Source organism: Pseudopipra pipra, chromosome 10, assembly GCF_036250125.1.
Source record: "Pseudopipra pipra isolate bDixPip1 chromosome 10, bDixPip1.hap1, whole genome shotgun sequence".
Taxonomy (NCBI): Eukaryota; Metazoa; Chordata; class Aves; order Passeriformes; family Pipridae; genus Pseudopipra; species Pseudopipra pipra.
In genome coordinates, this window is record NC_087558.1 from 14,119,565 (window position 1) to 14,133,960 (window position 14,396).

Below are 14,396 nucleotides of genomic sequence, written 5' to 3' on the forward strand. Positions count from 1 at the left end.
AATTCACTTGAGCTTTGGACGTGATTTTGAACTGCAAAAATCCTTGTTCCTTATAGGAAAAGATAGGGAGCTAATGATGATGTTTATTAAAATATGTCTCACGTAAATAATAATTTGCCACTTACACTTTATGTGTGTTGTAGCTAAACACATACTTTTCACACAGAGCACTGTTGCTTTGGAACAGTGCTATTCTCTTCTTTCTCTTTTGATGTTCCTGCATGGAAAATCATGAAAGGTTAGATGAAGGCTTGCAGCATCATTGATGAAAGTCTGTGTTTAGAGAAGCCTTTGATGTTTTGCAAGTGCTGGTACCAGTTACTAACCAGAGTGTGTTCTGGGGGTGTTGCTTCTTTATAATTTTAGAAGTAATTTTCTGATATTTTATTTAATTAATAGTAGCAAACTGATATTGAAAGTAACAAATATAAGGACATCATGCCATGGGAAGTTCAAGATGTTACCTGTTCCAGTGTGTTGAAAGGAGGGAAGTTATGTTGGCAGGTAAATTAGTTTTATGACAAAGATTGTTTTGATGAGTGGCAGCCAGAAATTAGGCTTCCAGCACTAGACTTGAGAATGTTAGCTCTATTCAGAAAATCTGGGCTTCCTCTATTTCCACTGAAGGTAGGCCATATATAAGATTTGAGAGATGGTCCTCTGTGTGCTAGAGGCACACAGAGCACTTCACTTTGAACGATTTAGTGTTAAGGATTCTTGCTGCCATCCACTCAAGGTTTTCCTTAAAAGGTTTGTTCTTCTTTATAATATCTGGTGGTTGATAATTATTCATTCAGACTTGCCTGAGGCCATCCTAGAACAGAATTATTCTTTTCCTTTGGCAGGCTCAGGTATTTTCTGTGACAGGGCTGTGCAAAAGGAGCTTTTTGTAGTTCAGCGGTTGTACATAGCTGTTCATCCCTGCAGTAACACCTCATACTGTTCCCAAACATTCCCACTAACAGGTTTTTACTAATACAAGTTCATTTGTTGAAAAATCTGTGATATATATAGAAGACATAAACAGAAATTTTTTTTTTTGTTGCAAAATATTTGCTGTATGAACTTGCTTATGCCTCCCAAAAACTCCAGGGGGTCCTTCAAGAAGCAGTCCAGTACCCTACAATATTAGTGGTAAACCCAACAAAGTCACCAGTCAAGTTTCTAAGGGGAACATTTTACAAATCACTGGAAATGCTGGATTTTTTTTTTTTTTAGTGTGAACCAGTAATTCAATTCTTGCAAACAACCAACACATCAACGGAAAGAGAGGAGATAATGAATAATTCATAAAAATGAAAAAGAGCTAAATTTATCAGGTGATTAATTCTCAACAAATATTTAGACTAATTTTAAATTAATGTTCATGGATATGAATTCAAACACAGTGAAGTCAGGAAGTTGCAACTAACGTTCCCATAGTGAAATTAACTCAGGAATGCTTATAGATTTAAACAGTATGTTTTAGATTATATACCACACTTAGGTATTTATACAGATTTACATATGTCTTGAAAATAATTGTGGTTAACAAGCTCTGACAATCATCATTATCTGTTAACCATTTCATTACTGGCTCTCGCTGTAACTCTCAGCAGTGCAATCAGGCTGCACAAGTTATGAGCTCACAGGGAACCATTGCTGCCACCTTTCCCAGGAGGAATACCCTGTAAGGTTCGTGGGTAAGAAGCTCCCTCGTGTGGAAATTTATGGTTTTGCAGAGGAATAAAGGATGCTTTTTGCTATTCTCGCTAATTTCACACTCTTAAATTCAGCCCTTTAACTCCTGACTTACTCTAATGTAGACTGAGAAAAAGAACCAGATCTTTATATTATTTTTTTTCTTTAAATCCCTTTTCCATTTTAGACAGAAGTAAGTATTGTTGTAGTCCATAATCTTGGGTCTTGTGCAAAACCATGTTCGTGCACTGTTGTCGAGCTGTGTGTGTCTGAACTCTGAGCTGGATACAGAGCCTGGTAAGATCATCAGGATCCCTGCCTCTCTCTCACTTTTCCTCTGCAATTTCAGTCTTCTTATGACCTTTAATAAGCCAAAGACACTTCTGAAGCAAATCTGTCCTACCTCTTTTGAAGTCAACACAAAATAGGGTTTATTTACCTGCAGGGCTGAGTTTGGCTGAGTGTCCACATAAAAACCTTGTAGGTAAGCAATACATGAAAATATTTTTTTTATGAATTGCAACCAGATGATAATACTGGATTTCTTGCACTTAGTGACTTTATTGCTGTTTTGTGTGTTAATACAACTTTTTTTGCTGTTAATGTGTATGTATATGAGTATGTTTGAATGCCTCTGGTTACACTTAGAGGCAGCCCCTAGGACTTACAGAAAGAGGCTCAGCCCCTGAATAAAACAAGCACTGGGGCTGGGATAGCTCTTTCTGGTTAGAACTCCTTCAGCAGCCTGCTTGACTGAATTTCTGGTAGAAATTCAGTGCCAATGCCAGTTCTTTTTTCAGCTGGAAGGTCGTTCATCCAAACCACAGCTGCCAAAGGCAAGTATTCATCCTCAGCAAAGATGATGGAGTTCTGAGTGATATTACTAAAGGAGAGCTAACATGTACCGAGATTTTAATAACCTGCAGCTTATTAATAGCAATGTGTTTCACATTATGGGAGCTATGCATGCTCACCTTTCCCAGTTCCCCCACAGGCTAGGCATGGCTCTCCAAAGGAGAATTCAGTATTTCCCAAAGAGTCACAGGTATTCTCTAAACCAAATTCACGTTCTGGTTATACTCTAGAAAGAAACATGATAGTTCTAATGAAACAGAAATTTTACTTAATCCAGCCAAGCATATATTTTCACTCGTTATCACTAGCCAAACTGTAAATCTATGTAGCACACACTCCTTGTGTTCAGTAGATGGCAGCAACAGCTCATTATGACAATATTTACCTTTTCACACATCATAAGCTGTACCCAGGATGCTGATTGAAGTTCAACATACCTTTAACCTCTAATTGAATTCTATTCTTAACTGGAGGATTTTATTTTCTGTGTCTGATATTAAACCTTTGTCACACGATGCTGGGTCATCCTTATTGTTTGCAACTTACAGCTGAACTGTTGGTTATTTTATGAGATGTGGTTGAGGCATGGGCAGAATACAGTCTACCATAAAGTGAGCTCTTCTGGTCAGCACTAAACCTATTTTTTGCACCTGGAGCATCTCTCCAGCTTCCAGAGGTGGACAAAGGAGAAGCCCCAGCCCCAGGGCACTCCCCACCTTCTGCAGAAACAGAAAGTGCCATGTCTAAAAGAGATTGCTTTGCGGTGGTGTCCCTAGAAATGCAGACGTTTTCTGTGGGTAAAATGTCATGTCATGCCATGTCATGACAGTCTGTCACTATGTGCTGTACTGAGACAGAGGGATGGAAACCCCCTGTAGTGCCACAAACCCAGATGACACCAATACCTGGGAAGGAGCTGGTTTGTCCCTGGGAAGATCGTAAGAGAGTAGAGACCCATTATCTCTGTAAGTTCTGAGATTTTTTTGTTGTCTAATAATTTGCTGGCTGCAAAAGTCTCTTCATAGACTTTGATGTGTGTATTGAAAAAGTCATTTTGTGTCAATTGGGTTATTTGTTTTAGGATTAGATAAACCTGGAACTGATCCAAAATACAGATTTTCTAGTAGACTAAGTGGAGCTGTTTGGGAAAAAAATATATATGAAAGTTTCTCCTCCTGACCCTCATCTTAGTTGTATTGATTTCTTTTCAATTAGAATGGTATGTTCCATGTTAGAATGATAAATACTGGTTTAATCAACTTTAGGTTTTAAAATGTGCTTTTTCTTCCCTAAAACTGGATCCCTTAGAGGGCAAAACCCACTTGAGCTCCTTAGGGAAAATTACCTCTATACTGTGAAAGGAGATTTTTTTTTTCTGGAATCCTGAATGTTTTTCTAAACTTGATCCCTATTAGGAATAGCTTCCTTCATGCCAAATCATGACTGAAGTACTCTAGTAGCACCTGCCACAAGACAACACCTTATTCATGACTTGTCAGCATTTTATTACTTCAGTCATCTGAAATGTAGTTAACAAAACAATTTTAAACATAATAGTAATTACTTTTTGGAGAGAGACAGCCCAGGACAGATAAAACTTTCCTCTTTCTTATGTATTTGTTAGTATTATGCTTACAAAAGCACATGAATGTTCACAAAAGAAAGGTTAGAAGGACAGAGACTGATGGGTGCCCAGTGGCTGTGCCCCCAAAGTATGTTCATTCCTTTATCCCAAGTGACAGTGAACTCCTGCCACTGTGAAAAGGAGACCTTCAGGTGACTTTACATTGTTATGCATCTCCTGAATTGACGCTGAAAATTCATCTCAATTCACAACTAGGTCTTATTCTCCAGTCTCTCTTTGGAAAAGCAATAGAGACTTCTCACTGCTATTCTCACTTTAATTTTCTTCTGGGAAAGAAGTATAAACATTATATTACACCATTTCAGTAGGAATCAAAGTCCTCATGTGCTCATATCCATCAGACCTATTTGGAAGTTGCAGATTTCATACAAACCTTCTGTATGAAAGTACACAGGAGTACATAATCCAACCACCCTCAGGTTACACTGACCATGGAGAGATACAGTGAGGTTCATGTTGGTGGACTGTGTTTCCAGTGTGGAGTTCCTGGGGTTGGCTACAAAGCACTGGTACTCACAAAGCTGATTTGTCAGTCTTGATTTTGGAATAACTTTACTGTATGACATGGATTAAATCTATCCCCTTCATTTAATATCCTCCTTCATGAGGAATAAATAAGTGAAGCACTCTTGTATAGATCCAAGTTCAATGCTTTCACAGGCTACAGGTTCAGCTCTGTGCATTTCTTATCACATGGGATCTGGCACAGAATATGTCCCAGAATCTGAATATTGCCAAACATATAAGCATGGAGATTACTCAAATGCTTAAAGCTAAGTGAGCACTTCATGGGCTTTTGTTTCAAAAGAGCCCAGCTCCTTGCAGGTTTAATCTTTAATTAACTGTAATAAAAGATGTTGATGAGACACGTGTTCTCACATAAAATTTTAATTGGGAGGAAAGTCCCCACTTACTTGAGTGACCTTAACAGTTCTACTGCTTGTTTATGTAAAGTAAAAGTAAAGGTTGACAGATTAGGCTTGCAGTAAGGATAGTGCTATGAAAAACTGTAGAATAGTCCTCTTCTCCATCCCCTACAGGGGAAGTTGCACTTAGGGTACTAAGTTAGGCTGGAAAACACAGAAGCACACACCATACATTTTCCATCATTAAGTTTCTATAGGCCAGTCATCCTATAATAATGCTTTTATTCTGGCAGCTGGGTGAGTATTGAAGGAAAAATCCACCTGCAAGTCATTTCATCAGGACTCATTAATTTGCTGTGCTTTTCCACTTTAAGATACTCATTTGAAGGACATCTTTTTCTCTGTGCCAGCCACATTAGGTAAGTGCTCTATTTACATTGCTGATGTTTTGTATTAGAAAAGCCGATACACAACAACAACAAAATCACAAAAAACCCCCCAAGCTTCTGTTGCAGACATTGCTCTATTGAGAAATAGAACTGACCCTGGGCATTTTCTCTTTCTGCCCCCTCCCTTTTCCCCCAGATCATACAATCACAGAATGGTTTGGGTTGAAAGGGACCTTAAAGATCACCAAGTTCCTACGTCCTTGCCACGTGCAAGGACACCTTCCACTAGACCATGCTGCTCAAAGCCCTAAAGAAAATGTCACAGTGCATGTATCAAGGTGCAGTGTTGCTTCATATGTCTTTTCTTAGTAATTTCTGGATTGCTTGCAGAAGCTTAGGGAAAATTTGGAGAAGGCTAATGATTGCATTAGTTTTCTATCCGTGTGTTTTTTCTAAACCCTTGAAAAATTATATTTTACCATCAGGAATCATTTTGGGCACCTGTCATGATAATGACCGTAAATAGCAACCAGGACTGGGAAAAGAAATCATAGAATCATAAAATCAACTGGATTGGAAAAGACCTCAGAGATCATCAAGTCCAACCCTTGATCCACTACCGCTGTGGTTACTAGACCATGGCACTGATGCCACATCCAGTCTCATCTTAAAAACCTCCAGGGATGGTGAATCCACCACCTCCCTGGGCAGCCCATTCCAATGTCTGATTACCCTCTCTGTAAAGAATTTCTTTCTAATAACCAACCAAAACCTCCCCTGGCAGAGCTTAATACCATGCCCTCTTGTCCTACTTCTGGTTGCCTGGGAGAAGAGACCAACCCCCGCCTGGCTACAACCTCCTTTCAGGCAGTTGTGGAGGGTGATGAGGTCTCCCCTGAAATGCAGCCTGGGATCAAAATAAGGATCACTACTAGAAGTGTGTGTTTCACACTTTTCCAGCATTCAAAGTTTTGAGCATTTTTTTTTAATTCCTTTTGGGTTTCATGAGGAAACCCAAGCATCTTAATTAAAAATGAAAAATCCTCTTTACAAATTCAGGGGAGGTATTTTGGCTATTATATAGGCTAGGAGTAAAAAACGATTTTTTAAAATCAGTTATAATCATTAATAATCCAGAGGGCTAGAGCACCTTTTCTATGATGACAGGCTGAGAGAGTGGGGTTGTTCAGCCTGCAGAAGAGAAGGGCCTAGGGAGACCTTATAGCACCTTCCAGTACCTTGAGGAGCTACAAAAAAGCTGGAAAGAAACTTTTGACAAGGATATGTAGTGATAGGACAAAGGGCAATGGCTTTAAACTGAAAGAGAGTAGGTTTAGATTATATATAAGCAAGAAATCCTTTACTGTGAGGGTGGTGATACACTGGCACAGGTTGCCCAGAGAAGCTGTGAATAACCCATCCCTGGAAATGTTCAAGCCCAAGGTTGGACAGGGCTTTGAGCAACCTGGTCTAGTGAACGGTGTCCCTGCCCATGGCAGGGGGTTGGAACTAGGTCTTCAAGGTCCCTTCCAACCCAGCCTGTTGAGGAATTTACTTATTTAATCTTCTATCTCTAGTTCCATATAGCTGTAGATTAAGGATCAGAACACCTGGGTAAAGTATGACCCACGTGAGATGCATTTCTAGCCTTTGGCATTGCCCAGGACCGGGTCAGCAACACTGCACCTGGAAACCATACCATTCCCTTGAAAATAAGATTAGTTTTCAAATGTTCTAGTTTGAAATTCAGAGGAATTTTTTTAAATGTCAGTATTTAAACCAAGAACTATATGTGCATTTGAAACACCTTAGCGTTTGGAACAGTTTTGATTTGATAAATATTTGATTCTGAAATGTTTTCACTGAAGTGAGCCTACCATACGAGAGCAGCATCACTTCAATGCTCTGAAAATGCAACAGCTCAGATAAAACCAAGTTCAGCAGAAGCCAGGACAAGTGGGTTATTACTTAAATTAACAATTTAATAAATTAATTAAATGGTTCTCTATCAGGAACAGTTTTATCTTGGGTTTTACTGCTTTCAGACTCTCAAGGGCCTGATATAAAACAGCATCATGAATATAAACTTGCAGAAAAGTGAAACTCCACCAAGAATTAGTGGTGTACAGTGTATTTCATCCTTCTGGAATCAATGGCTATTGTCCTGGCAAAATCAGTACAGTCCCACAGTTTGATCACTTTACTTTCCTAATTGAGCCTAATAGAAGATTAAAGATATTTTTTCCTTTTGATGATCTGCAAGATGGGTCATTTTTGATGTCTTTCATCTACCTGGATGCTCATAGAGTATTCATCATTGTGAGACCAGACCAGTACTTGCATTGTTAAAAACACATGCAATGTGTGGGGATTCTGTACTTGCCACTGAGGAGAAAGGTTGAACAGGTGCATTTGCTGTGCTAAATAACTGCAAACAGTGCATGGAGATATGATGTGAAAGTTTCATGGTAATAAATTAAGGACAAGAGACACTAAATCTAGGGACGACTGTAGAGAGAAGCATTTGTGTAAACAGACAGGGTGTGCCTTTGGGAAAGACTTTGTTCCATAAGAGCAGAAAAACACCAACTGATACGCCAACATAAATGTGCCAGCAGGTGGGACACCTAAATAAAGCATGTGCATGTGATCCACAAAAAATTCTGTCAGATGAAACTGTTTGCTTTTAGCTGCAGTGGTTGGAACCAGTGGGACCTGGTGTTTTGCCCTGATTTGTGGTTTTTCAACAGATGAACTTATCTCCTCCAACAGGTATATGCTTTTGAACTTCCATACACATACGTGCTGTTGTCACAGAGAGGTGTGGTTATATGGCTGGGGCATTAAAAGGGCATATGCATGACCTGACTAACCCGCTCACTCCAAATGGTCCCATAAAATGGTTTATCTCACTTCTTGCGGTCTTTGGCACAGTTCTCTCTTGCCTGTACTGTGTTTGACTGGTCTAAACATAATGTTTTAGTTGAGCTGTCACCTCCCTGGGTGAGGCCCTTCACCCTCTTGAGTGGGAAAGAGTAAATGATTGTGGAGCTTGGAAAGAAGAAGAGTCTGATCAAGACAAATCCTTGCGGAACCACAGGGTAACTTGAGCTAAGGAAAGAGCGAGGGTATGGGAACAAAATTAGCAGGGGGTTAGGAAGACACAAGGAGAATAAAACATTTTTATCAAGTGTAAATGAATGCTTTCAACTAGCTGTGAAGTCTAATATGTTCTTTATAAATATGTACTCAGTAGAGTAATGGATCTTTGCTACAAAATAAGCATCTGCTTGGTGGAGTCATGGTTATCTACTGCACTGCTGAACTGTTCAAGCTATAATGTTCTCTTATCTTGTACTTCTGGAGTATCACTGATAAGAAATGATTAATGGAGAAAAATGTTTAAGAAAATCTGCAGACATGCAAAATGCCTCATGCAGCAATGATGTGCTTGGCACAACATATATATTTATTACTACAACTATGTGTTAACTTTCTTGGTAAACTTTTTAATCTGAATCACTTGATTATAAAAAGCGGTAATAGAAGCCTTTCCTGAAGGAAATATATCACTGCAGAAGTAGTAAAAAAACTCCAACAAACTGTAAAAAAGGGCTTAGACTCCTCTCTTCTCCCATGCTCTCCCAGAAATTAGATTTTGTAAATGGCTGTGTTCAGTCTGTCACTTATAAAGCAATGTCATCTCAACTGCAGTCTTGGTAGACATAGAAGGGTTTAGAGTTCCAACACCACAGTGAAGCATTAAAATCACAAGTCTTTATTCAATCCTGATAAAATGTTAGCTCTTGGATCAGGTCATTAAGGCCTTTTGTCAGATGAGTCCAGACTAATTGTAGGCAGCTCTACCAGCAAGCATTTTATATTATTAATTCAGAGAAAATAACTAGTAAATGGTGTAAAACATTTGTTCTATAGCCATAGGAAATGCTGATTAATGCTAATATAGATCTTGTTAGGCAGAAGTCACATGCCTTGAAATTCTGGGAAGGGTCACTGAAAGAGAACCATATTGAATAATTGTAAATTCCAGCGTGAAAAAGACTTTTACTTCAATTTTGAAGACCTGCCTCAGAAGCACGTTGGTTCCAGAAACCTGCAGAGCCTACTTGTATAGACTTTGTAGGCTACCTTATCCCATCCAACTGCAAGTGCAGGGGACTGGACCAGGATCAGGGGGACTACAGGTCACTATCCCTCCTCCTGCAGTAATGCAGGAGCATTGTGCATCTCGGCAGGGCTGGCTCCCGTTGATACAGTGTCCTCCAGCTGCAAACCTGTCCCATCTGGAAGGGAAACTGCAGTCTGGCCAGGAGGGTGGAAGAATCCTGCTGCTACCTTGCCAGCAGAGACATGGTTAAGGGGAGAGGAGAAGAGAGGAGAGGGCATCTGCTTGATCAGCAACAACCAGCAGCTCAATTATACTAAAAAATTGAATCAAAGATTGGATGGCAAATACAGTTTATAATACCACATGATACAGCAACCAGGGAGAAAAATCTCCTCATCTGTGCGTAACAAATCTGTCAAACTTGATATAAGAAATAATAGGACTAAATGTGAATCTCCTGAAAGCTGTGCTCTGGATTTCTGAGAAGTGGTCCTGGCCTGAGCATGAGGTCACTGCTTCGATTAGCAATTTCTTCATGTGTGATTATTCCACATCCCAGGTAATCAGTATGAGGTTAGAATTTACAGTACCTGACATTGGTGTCTAGGTCTTAAAAGTGAATAGGGTTTATGTCTGATGTAAATATTTTCCATTTTCCTTTCCTTGTATTTTCTTCTTTCCAGCTCCCAAACTTTCCCAAATCCCCCAGCTGTCTGTGTGAGAAGCAGTGTCGGGTGCCAGGTTTCCTCAATTTTCATTCTTAATTGAGCTGTAAATTCACCTCATAAACTCTTGCAGATCTAGTGTTTCTTCTACATTTACAACTCCTTAATTTTCTTCTTAATTAATGAAAGCTTCAATGTCCCCAGTCCATTTTTATCAGATGAGTCTTATGAAACATGTTAACTTGGACTTCTTCACTGGTTTTAATAACGTCCTCTCCTCAGCCTGGTTCTGTGTTTAGGTATTGCTCTATTTGTCCTCATGCTGATAAAAGAAGTGCCAGTGCATATCACAGCACAATCAAACCCAGCCTCATTTACAGCTGCTTCTTTATCAACAGCTCCTGGACAAGCCAAGAGTGCCTAATCAAGAACAGTAAAGTTAAAAGGCATTATTTTTTCATAACATTGAATTCAAATGCAATGTTAGTGTCCAAAAGACTAAAATACTATAAATGAAAGCAGATGTGGGCCTGGGTGCTGCATGATATTCTTTGCTGTTTTCAAACAGAGATGCACCTGGGGAGTGGGGGCTCCGGAGGATGGGCAAAGAGAGCAGAGGAGACTCCTTCTCTCAAGCCAGAGGTACCCTGTGCACCATGGCAATGGGCTGCTGCTTACAGGCTTCCCTATTTTATGTACATTTTAAAAGGGAACATGTCAATTCAAGGGCCCGGGTTGTCCTATCATAACTACTTTATACAATTCCAGTTCTATAGCAGCGTAGCAACATCAGTTCTAGAGGAATTCAGACAGTGAATCCCACCCATGTATGGAATGTGCTTGTGAGGAAATGTACTGGAGAGAGGGAGTGTTCAAGGACTACTAGCATGTCACTGCTGCTGTATGATCTAGTGCCTCCTGCAACAGTACTTAAATGAAAGAACTTGGCTTTGCAAAAAACTTAAAAAAAACCCAAACAAACCCAACCCCAAATGCAGATAACTTTAAGCAGCCTGGAAATTCAGAGTGCCAGCTTCAACACACAGGAGCTGGACATATATCCAGGATGGGGCATGTGGAATTGTCCTGATTTGACTTTTTTGGCCTGTTGTATTAATTATGCTGGAATAAATTATGCCTTTTAGGAAAAAAAGAATCATGCCTAAGAAAATGTTCCCTGTAAATATCTATTTGCAGTACCAATATCCCTTTAGCAGAAAACAGGATTTAAACAAGCTGCATTTTAAACTCTCGGTATCACAGTTAATCCTAAATGCTGTAAACTGTAATGGCCTATTTCTTTATGTCGAGTTGTTCTTTTTCTCCCTATATCCTGTTTTCTGACTGCAAAGCAGCTTATGCTGGTTCATCTACGGTGCTGACATTCAAAAACTTGCATGACTGGCAGCAGTAAAACTTTATTTAACCTCCTTCTCAGTCTAAGAAAGAAATTGCTTTGGCACAAAAACATTTAGTAGCAAAACCCAATGTGATGTATTGTTTCTATTGTTATTTAATTGTTGTTTTCCCCTTGTGTTCAAATGTCTTGAGGAAAGGCTGATGATGGTGGCTGACAGCTCACTGCGGGAACTGCTTTTCCTCTGTAAGTGATTATCACGATTGTAATTGACAGCCCGAGGGGATGTACTGCTGGTCAGTATACCTAAAAATATAAGGACTGCTGTTTTGTATGGTTTGGAACTCATAACTGTCCAATCATGCTATCTGGGTGCTGAATTAACAAAGATAATACAGTACTAAAACCATTTTCACTCAGTTTTCCTCTCAAAGGAAAACCCAACCCTCATTTGTTAGACTGCAGGCTTGATGACTGACTTGACATTGTTAAATGAAATCAAATACGTGAACAGTCCTGTTACCACAGCTACAAATCTTTAATACAGAGATGATGTGTTAGCTGCTCTTCTGGCTTCATGAATACATATTTTATTATCATAGTGAAGGTCTAATTACCAAAACAAAAAAGAGAGCTGCACTGAGACTTGGGGGATGTCAGGTGCCTGTCAGCTGTTAGCAGGATGGAATCCATTTGCCCCAGTTCCACATCAAAGAAATAATAATAATAGCAATTTATCCACTTTTAAAAATGTTTGGATTTAAACTGCCTTTTACTGCCTGTACATCATGTCTGTCACACTGGTGGTGGTCTGATATTAGACTCATCATGTTTTATTAAAATGTAGATTTTGCCTATTGCAACATTTTATTATTTGCCTATCTGCTTTCAAAACCACTACTAGTTTGGGTATAACAAATTGTTTAAATGGAAAAAGGAAAAAAAAATTGATTTTGGATAAGATTCCTTCAATGTAAATATTTGGGGTTGCGGTCAGTCTTTTAAAATCAAAACTCTCCCAGCAAATTCTAAGTATTGTGAAAATTGTATCAGGTAATTGTCACTTTAGTCAGATTTTGAAAGTGCATTTTTGTTTGAGTGTAAATGGTGTAGTTTTTACCAGCAAAACCTGTGCAGTGCAGAGCAGCCAATATTGCCATTTCTGGTACAGTCAGGATCTACTATTCCTCCTGTATTCACCAATTTCCATTCAATGGTGGAAGTATTTCACAATACTTTACAGGAACTGAAGGTCCTGGACTTGGTCAGTACCTTTTCCATTTCTCTGTGTACATGATTGGAGTGTCAGCAGCCTTTCAGACTGTGCACAGTGAGGGATGGGAAATAGCAGAAAAAAATGTCCCTCTTGGCTGGGGCTCCCCCCAATGCAGTTCAGGAGCCTTTCCTGGCCTAGACAGGGAGGAGGAAATCTTTTCCTTTGTTCCTTCTTTTTCCTTTGTTCCTTCTTTCATTTATTTCCTGGCAGCACCTTCAATTTTGTGCCTCAAACCTCACATCCTCTGTCTTTTCTATATTTAGGACAACAACAGCTACTCACAGCTTATCTTTTCTGCATCTCCCATGACTGCTTGCTGTTACAGGTTTGCTTTCCAGATCACAAATGCTGGAGAAGTGAGTCTTCTGTGGGATCATGTCCACTGGCATAGAAGGCAAACCCAACAGGAACTGCTTTTATTTCCTTTAGCAATGCAAACAGTGCCTTTCCTGAGTTTAAATGAGGTTAAACAGATTTTGAGCCTGCACAAAGGCTGTTTGCACTCATGAACAGCCCTGAGTGAACTTCCTCCCATGCTCCCTCCACAGACTGTAGTGCCTGAGCACTAAGGGAAAAGGAGCTGCTTAGGTGGTGTTATGAGGAAAGATGAAAGCTGCTTTGGTGAACTCAACTCTATCCAGCTACTGGGGACCACTGTATGTGAGAAGCTGATAGAGGAACTGATACCATTTCTGGTGTTGGACAGCACAGGATCAGTTGAGGTGCTGCCATTGTGGGCATCAGAAGTTAAGCAGTAGAAAGTAATGCTCTGAGTGTGTAGACCATAAGCAACATACCTGAAAATGACCTAGAAAATGGGGTCACGAATCTACAAATAACGTTTCTTTTCAGGTAAACATGCTTAAACCTAGAAGACTAAATTACTACAAGCATGGTCACTTTCTCATTTCTCTTGAAGTGATTCCAACTTCTTTTCTTAATGTGTTAGGCGTTTCCCTGCAACACTGATTAAGTCTGCTCACTGGAGCAAACAAAAAGATACTGAGCATTTCAATCCACTGATCTAACAGAAAAGCACTGGCTGACAGTCATAGCATCAGTGATCCTAGTTAGATAAGAAACGAAGTGGAACATTATTTCATGTGGGAAAGGCTAATAATTTACTGTGTATTGTGTTCATCATGGCATCTTTTTTTCTGCCACTGCAGGTGAATAGGTATTTTCCTACTGATAAATGCCTGAATGGAAGAGGAAGACATATGCTGCTATCTCTGTTCTCTTTGATAAGACAATGATATTCTCATCTAAGAAATAACATTCATCCCTATGTCGAAAAGTCATGTTTGCTAAATTTCAGCATGTGAGTCTGAATTCAGCTAAATATAACTGTGCTATGTTCCTGTAAAAGATAAAGGTAGTATCAAATGCTACCATGTATTTCTAATTTTCCAACCATGTCAAAATAATTCTATACCTATTTCTTAAAAGATGTTTAAAACCTATTTCTGGGTGTTTGCTATTAATCCTCTTAGTGGACTCTATGCAGATGTGTGGAAAAATGCTAGTCAGCTTT

General features: G+C 39.4%; 1 protein-coding gene across 2 annotated transcripts in view; it reads left to right on the forward strand.

Annotated features, from left to right (window-relative positions):
• LOC135419681 (phospholipid scramblase family member 5-like) overlaps window positions 1–14,275 on the forward strand; it is a 29,797-nt gene extending 15,522 nt beyond the window's left edge. For both annotated transcript variants that reach the window (XM_064666367.1, XM_064666368.1), the window contains exon 10: window positions 1–14,275. The gene's annotated coding sequence lies outside the window, so the exon portion shown is untranslated.
• The last annotated feature ends 121 nt before the right edge of the window (window positions 14,276–14,396 follow it).